This window comes from Bison bison, unplaced genomic scaffold (assembly GCF_000754665.1).
Source record: "Bison bison bison isolate TAMUID 2011002044 unplaced genomic scaffold, Bison_UMD1.0 scf7180017864241, whole genome shotgun sequence".
Classification (NCBI taxonomy): Eukaryota; Metazoa; Chordata; class Mammalia; order Artiodactyla; family Bovidae; genus Bison; species Bison bison.
In genome coordinates, this window is record NW_011494813.1 from 3,588,654 (window position 1) to 3,597,087 (window position 8,434).

An 8,434-nucleotide genomic window follows, 5' to 3' on the forward strand; every position below is an offset into this window, starting at 1 on the left:
GATCGCCGCAGGATCACCCACCCGATTGTTAAGAACTTCAGTCTCCCAAACTGGTATTGTTACCAGTGATCGAACTTTTTTTTTTTTTTTTTTTTCCGCCCCGCGCTTACTCTCTCCTTAAAGAAACAAGGTCTGATACAGAAATCGGGGTACAGAGCAGCAGTGCCGAGGAGTCGAATAATTTTCTTTTTGTTTCTTGAAGTAGGAGAGGATGGAAATGTCAGGAGTGTGTAAATTCTCTTCCCACGTAGCGCGTATCATGATGACTTACTTAACAGCTGTTGAATGTGGGTAATAAACTTTGCCAGGTGAACGGGTAACATCCTACGGCTTCCTTCCCCTCGCTCCCCAAAACACACGCCCGTTCCTTATCCTCTTTACCTTTTTAACTTTTTCTCTGTAGCTCCAGAGCCCCCACCAAATACACTCATTATTTTACCTATTGTCTCCCTCCTGGAATGTAACCTCAGTGAAGGCACAGGGTTTTTTTGTTTAGTTTTTCTTAATTTCCAGCGCCTAGAATATATCCCGGCATTTAAGAAGTGCTTACAAAATACTTGTTTAATGAGTGACATTAAGAATTCTTGACTACTGGGTAGCTCAGGGAGCCCTACCCAGTGCTCTGCTGCTGCTGCTAAGTCGCTTCAGTCGTGTCCGACTCTGTGCGACCCCATAGACGGCAGTCCACCAGGCTCCCCTGTCCCTGGGATTCTCCAGGCAGGAGCACTGGAGTGGGCTGCCATCTCCTTCTCCAGTGCCTGAAAGCGAAAAGTGAAAGTGAAGTCGCTCAGTCGTGTCCGACTCTTCACGACCCCATGGACTATAGCCTACCAGGCTCCTCCGTCCATGGGATTTTTCAGGCAAGAGTCCTGGAGTGGGGTGCCATTGCCTTCTCCACCCAGTGCTCTATGGTTACCTAAATGAGAAAGAAATCCAAAAAAAGGTGATGTATGGGTGTGTATAGTTGACTCACTTTACCAATACAGTAGAAAGTAACACAACATTGTTAGACAGCTATGCTCCAATAAAAATGTTAGCAAAATATAGACAGAGCAGTAAAGAGTTTCATATGCAGTTCAGTGTGAACAGTATCCAATAAAAGACAAGAAATCCTGCTTCCAACTCACAAATAATTAAATTAACAGTAGTTAAATTAAAAAAAAACTCTTTAAGAAAAACTAGTGGAATGAGACTGCCAGTGACCAAAAGATGACTAAATTGTTAAAATAGAGCCTGTGTGGCTCTTTTAAATGTTATTATTAGAAATTGAATATTTTAATACTTAAAATATTTTCAGACTTACTGCTCATCTTCAAATGGGCTTTTTCTTGATCTAGATATAGTTTGTTTGTTTTTTTAATTCTTGATAGTGTCATTTTTGCCCACTTAGTCCACAGTTAAGGAGGCAGTGAGTATTCCTAAATGGGGAGGTAGAAGGGAACTAACATGTCATACAGTTCATTTCAGGCTGGGCCTGTGCTACTTACCACCTGAATGACCTAGGGGTAAGCCTCAGTTTTTCTTCTGTGTATAAGGAAATACCACGTGTGCTCTTCTCACCGCCATTGTTTGCAAGGATCAGATAGCCTGGTATGAAGGCATCTCATGGTTTAGAAAGTACTGTATGAATATGTACGATATTAAAAATGCAACGCTAAACGTTTGTACTCACTTTCTGAATATTATACTTACATATATATACCTTCTGCTTTGGTATTATATTGAACAGTTTTGTAAGACTTGCCATAACCCATCTCCACATGGTAAAAATTCCTGACTTTGAAGATAAAATTTAGGAGTAATATTATCTGCAAAATGTATTTGCAGTGCTTTGAATGAAATGGAATATAAATCAGAAATGCTGACACTAAGAAATTTTTGACTTTGTTTTTATGTAAACTTTTTTCTCTTACCACATTTCTAGAGAAGTTCACCACCTGTTAACTTCCTCACGTCAATGATTTTTTTTTTTAACAGTGAAGGGATTTTCACCTTTACATCTGTAAAATTTATCAATTTAAATAGACTCAACAAAGATCTAAATAGAAGTTTTTAAAGTCAGTGCAAAAAAGAATGTTGAAGTAGTATACAGAAGAAAGTTCATGCATGTCCCATGACTTTTTTCTTGCCATATGTTAAAGTTTTAGGATTTAAAAGAGTGTTATCTACACATGGGAAAAAAATTTACTGGTTCGTTTTGCTGCTTTAAAAATAATTGCTGATGAATCTCACCATTAACGTAGTTATTGAATGATGGTATCTGTGCTAGAATAATAGAGAAGTTGATATTTTTGCAACAGAACTGTTAGCCTTTTGTGTAAATATATTGAGAAAATGTCAGAGGATTTATGGTGAAATTGACAAAGCAGTAATAGATACTGTATTACTAGCCAAAATGAAGACTCAGTATAAACGCTGAAGCTAAAGGGAGTTATGTAGGGCTCGACTGCTTGCTAACTTGGTAACCTAGGGCATGTCATTTAACTTCTTGAACTTGTTTCCTTTTCTGTAAGATAGGGCTCATTGGATTACTCTGAGAATTAAATTAATTTGTATAATTCATAGTTGAAAGTTTAGCTTACAGGAGACATGCTATAAATGATAGCTCATTATTCCTTAGGTATTTATCAAGGTCAAACAATAGAAGACAGATTTTTTATGTGAGAGAAGGTTCTAACAGCATCTAAAGAGTTGTATATACCAACCTGCCAATGCAGAATACGCAGGAGACTCAGGTTCGATCCCTGGGTTGGGAAGATTCCCCTGGATTAGGAAATGGCAACCCACTCCAGTATTCTTGCCTGGAAAATCACATGGACATAGGAGCCTGGCGAGCTACAGTCCATGGGGTCACAAAGAGTCAGACACGACTGAGCACACACATTCATTCTTGATAAAGCAATAGTTTGGGGGAAATGGAAGACTTTAATTTACAAGGAACTTTGTGTTCTCAGAAATCGCTGTGAGTTTTGAAATTACGTATTTTTTAGTATAGTCAGTTTCTGTCCACATACTGCAAATCGTGGTGTATAATTCATGACTTCATATTGGAGTGAGGAAAATTTAATAGTTAGAAGATGTAAGGATACTTGAGAAGCTTTCCAAAAGCGAGGATGCAGAAGAGGAGTTAAGAGTCTCTACGAGGAAGATCTACTGGAAGGGAGTTACTTTACACATACTCAGGAGTGCAGGTTGTTCTTGCCATGCCAGGTTAGGGGGACCTTTATAATTGCAAGTATCATGGAACAGACTTGGAGGTTTGTTTTATTTTTAAGTGTGGCTTGTCTTAATGCCACCATTTTCTTTCCTTTTTTTTTTAAGAACTTAATTTTATATGTCAATGAGGAAGTGGGATTTAATATTCAGAAACTGCCTTTATCTCTAAGGCATCCAGTCCGTGTAGTAGTCACTCTTTCCTCTAGCAAATACAGTGTAGTTAACATTTCTGTATGACAAGCTGCCAAGCCCCGCTGGTGGCCGTGAAAGAAATATTATGATATTCAGGATAATTCTAATCAGTGCTGAGTTAAATAATTCATTAAGCATCATGGTAACCTGTTGAAGATATATCTGAATAAGTCTCATATTTTTCTTATAAATGGAGAGCAGTATTTCAAATGTCCCAAGTTGTCATAAACTCGGTTATTTTTACTTTTGAATGCATTATATATTTCTTGTGTGTGCATGCTCAGCATGTCTGACTCTTTGTGACCCCATGGACTGTAGTGCTCCAGGCTCCTCTGTTCATGGGATTTTCCAGACAAGAATACTGGAGCCAGTTGCCATTTCCTCCTCCAGGGGATCTTCCCAACCCAAGGACTGAACCCTTGTCTCTTGCATCTTATGCATTGACAGGAGGATTCTTCACCACTGCGCCACCTGGGCAGCCCATGTATTTCTGTAGCATATTTTATTCCAACTAATTTGTCTTATTATTGATCAACTGTAATATTAGTTAACTAAAACACTGTTGGCTGGGATATGACACTTAGGAGGCCTGGAAATGGCTAAAAGCACGATTATTGGTTTAATTTTTCTTCTTTTTTTAAAAAAAATTTCCTATAAACTTTGTAGGGTGTGTGGTTTGTATTTTTCTTCTTCTTATTCTACATACTGTCACATGCTAAGCTAGCTGGAAGCCAGATTTTAATTTTATTTGGAAGCCTAGCATGAAAGGATAATCTAATTTTTGTTGCTTTGGGAATTTGATATTAAATTTATCTTTGAAGAATTTCCCTTGTCATTTGTTTAAAAAAACTTAGAAGTTTTTTCAGCTACAGTAGTGATGCCCTCATATTTTAAACTAGAAACAGGGATGCAAAGTATGTTTGTGTGTTTGTATATGAAATCTAAACAAGATATTAAAGCATAAAATTTAGTCATCAACTTTATTTAAAAGAATTGCAGAAAAGCAGTGTTACCCTGGAAACACATGTCATCGCTCTGCTGTAGTGTATTCGTGTGAATGACCTAGAATGTAATACAGAAAAGCCTTACTGACCTCTTCTAGTCAAGTGGCTTTCTGTATCTACCTAGCACAGCAACTCGCTGGAGGGGCCTTACCCTGACTTCCTCTCACAGGCCTGTAATACTCCAGGATAGCAGAGCCCCCTACAACCTGTGCGTTGTGCATCTCCCCACCTCTGCTGCTCACCTGCTGGCTCCGTCTAGTCCAGACTTTGGTGGGGCCTTGTCCCCTTTCCTTTTCTTCAGTATAGTGGCCTCTCGTTGCTTTGCTTGTCTCCCTGCAGACTTCACTGTTCACACTCTCCCCAGGCCCTCAGCTCCCTTTCCCTCTTGGTCTTTCTCCCTGTTTGACCTATACATATCCAGCCGTGGTTCCAGCCTGGCACCTGCCTTTTCCCTCCCTCCCCATTTGTGGATCGCTCAGGGTTGTTAGAGAAAGTCGTGGACTCGGGCTGCTAGATAATATTACAAGTCAAAGGTTTCTGACCTCAGACAAGAGTAATACTCACGGATCTTTTTACTTCTCCCTGGCCAGCTCCTTTCACTAAAGGAGCTATAAAAATACTCATTGGATTCCCCAGCTGTGCTTAACGGATAACATTGCTTCCCCTCCACGCCATAGAGAATTTCTTCAGTTTCTTGTCTTTGGAATTTATCTGTCCCATCTTTACCTTCTGCTTAGTGTAAGAGGAAAACAGTTCAAGACTAACCTTTAGCTGAAGTACTTTGGCCACCTGATGCGAAGAGCCCACTCATTAGAAAAGACCCTGATGCTAGGAAATATTGAGGGAAAGAGGAGAAGGGGACAATAGAGGATGAGATGGTTGGATGGGATCGCTGACTCAATGGACAAGAGTCTGAGCAAACTCCAGGAGATAGTGAAGGACAGGGAAGTCTGGCATGCTGCAGTCCATGGGGTTGTGGAGTCGCTCATGACTTAATGACTGAACAACAGCAGCTATCCTTGTGTTTCATTCCCTACCAGATCCTTCTGTCCATTATGCCCTTACATGTTAAATTCTCCCTAGCCCCTTTCCTGACCACCCTCACACCAGCTCAGTCCCTCCCATCATAAAACAACATAAGCCTTGACATGGTTTCTCTCATGGGAACCCCTGTGTTCTTTCCTTTTGGGCTCTCCACACCCCTGTCATGTGCCTTTCGCTCACTCTCTGTTGGAATCACTCAAAAGCTGTGACCACTGATGACTTCTTAAATTGTCCAGTCCACTGTCCTCTTTTCCTAACACATCTCTGTTGAAGCTTTGGCTTTATTGTCCACACCATCCTGAAATGTTTCCCCTCTGGCTTTTGGGGTATCCAGCTCTCTTCATTCTCTGCTGTTTCTCTCTGATCATTTCTTGTTATTTCCCCACCAGCCTTTCTCTGCCCTCTCCATGGTTCTGATTTGTCCTGCTTATCAAGTCCTGTACACTCTCTACAGAGGACTTACATATTTCCACAGCCTGCACTGTGTACTGTCTATTCTCTATAAAGAGAGACGTCCAAAAATCCTTGAGCCTGGCCCTTCCTGCGGAGCTCCAGGAGCGGGCCTCACCTGCCTGTTGGTCTTTCCACCTGCACATCTCAAAGAAATCTAAGTTTACTGAAAACTCCTCTTTCCCTAAAACCTGTTGTTCCTCCTGTATTCCCCATTTTTATTAATAGTATTGTTTTTCACCTACTTGTTGAAGCATCAGTACATGATCTCTGATTCTTCCCTCCTGCTTAACAAACTTTCAGTCAGTTCAGTCACTCAGTCGTGTCCGACTCTCTGTGACCACATGAACTGCAGCACGCCAGGTCTCCCTGTCCATCACCAACTCCCGGAGCTTACCCAAACTCATGTGGATTGAGTCGGTGATACCATCCAACCATCTCATCCTCTGTCGTCCCCCTCTCCTGCCCTCAATCTTTCCCAGCATCAGGGTCTTTTCAAATGAGTCAGCTCTTCACATCAGGTGGCCAAAGTATTGGAGTTTCAGCTTCAACATCAGTCCTTCCAATGAACACCCAGGACCGATCTCCTTTAGGATAGACTGGTTGGATTTGCTTGCAGTCCAAGGAACTCTCAAGAGTCTTCTCCAACACCACAGTTCAAAAGTATCAATTCTTGGGCACTCAGCTTTCTTTATAGTCCAACTCTCACGTCCATACATGACCACTGGAAAAACCATAGCCTTGACTAGACGGACCTTTGTTGGCAAATTAAGGTCTCTGCTTTTTAATATGCTATCTAGGTTGGTCATAACTTTCCTTCCAAGGAGTAAGCATCTTAATTTCATGGCTGCAATCACTATCTGCAGTGATTTTGGAGCCCCAAAAAATAAACTCAGCCACTATTTCCACTGTTTCCCCATCTGTTTGCCATGAAGTGATGGGACCAGATGCCATGATCTTTGTCTTCTGAATGTTGAGCTTTAAGCCAACTTTTTCACTCTCCTCTTTCACTTTCATCAAGAGGCTCTTTAGTTCTTCTTCGCTTTCTGCCATAACGGTGGTGTCATCTGCATATCTGAGGTTATTGATATTTCTCCCAGCAATCTTTTTTTTTTTTTTGGAGACTAATTACTTTACAATATTGTATTGGTTTTGCCATACATTGACATGAATCCGCCACGGGTGTACATGTGTTCCCCATCCTGAACCCCCCTCCTACCTCCCGCCCCATCCCATCCCTCTGGGTCATCCCAGTGCACCAGCCCCGAGCACCCGGTATCATGCATCGAACCTGGACTGGCGATCCGTTTCACATATGATAATATACATATTTCAATGCCATTCTCCCAAACCATCTCCCAGCAATCTTGATTCCAGGTTGTGCTTCATCCAGCCCAGCATTTCTCATGATGTCCTCTGCATAGAAGTTAAATAAGCAGGGTGACAATATGCAGCCTTGACGGACTCCTTTTCCTATTTGGAATCAGTCTGTTGTTCCATGTCCAGTTCTAACTGTTGCTTCCTGACCTGCATACAGGTTTCTCAAGAGGTAGGTCAGATGATCTGGTATTCCCATCTCTCAGAATTTTCCACAGTTTATTGTGATCCACACAGTCAAAGGCTTTGGCATAGTCAATAAAGCAGAAATAGATGTTTTTCTGGAACTCTCTTGCTTTTTCTATGATCCAGCAGATGTTGGCAATTTGATCTTTGGTTCCTCTGCCTTTTCTAAAACCAGCTTGAACATCAGGAAGTTCACGGTACACATATTGCTGAAGCCTGGCTTGGAGAAATTTGAGCCTTACTTAACTAGAATGTGAGATGAGTGCAGTTCTTTGGCATTGCCTTTCTTTGGGATTGGAATGAAAACTGACCTTTTCCAGTCCTGTGGCCACTGCTGAGTTTTCCAAATTTGCTGACATATTGAGTGCAGCACTTTCACAGCATCATCAAATCTTTTAGGATTTGAAATAGCTCAAATGGAATTCCATCACCTCCACTAACCTTATTCTGCCTCAAAAGTTCCACCTCTCTTCTACCACCGCTGCCTTAGTTCAAGCCTTATTAGCTTTCATGGGGTTTCTCTCATACTTGACTTGCCTCCTTGCTCCAATTTATTTTTGTCTGATATTTATTTAGTAATGTTGATCAATCACTGAATAAATGCCACACACCCTGCTGGACTTTGAGCTTCTAGTGATGAACAGAAATCAGCATAGTCCTGGCTTTTACAGAGGTTACTGTGATGGGTAACAGCAGTATGAATATCACCATGCCCAGAGTGTGCATTTTGTAAGAATGGAACCCAGGTCTCTGAGGCCGTCTAACAAAGGAAATGACCTATCCTAAAAGGCAGGGAAGGCTTCCTTGAAACGGTGTAGTTGACCTGAGATCCCGATTGGAGAGGTGTTCCAGCAGTGTTTCAGATGCGCACAGAGCCCTGGGTGGGAGGAGTGCAGGAGGCAGGGCCAGACCCTGGAGTTTGTTCTCATCCTGCAAAGAATGGGACTCAACTGGAGGACCTTCGG

General features: G+C 41.6%; 1 protein-coding gene across 1 annotated transcript in view; it reads left to right on the plus strand.

The window, feature by feature from the left end:
* The window catches only part of TRAM1 (translocation associated membrane protein 1), a 33,706-nt gene that overhangs the window by 419 nt on the left and 24,853 nt on the right, over nt 1-8,434 (plus strand). The gene's annotated exons all lie outside the window — the stretch shown is intronic.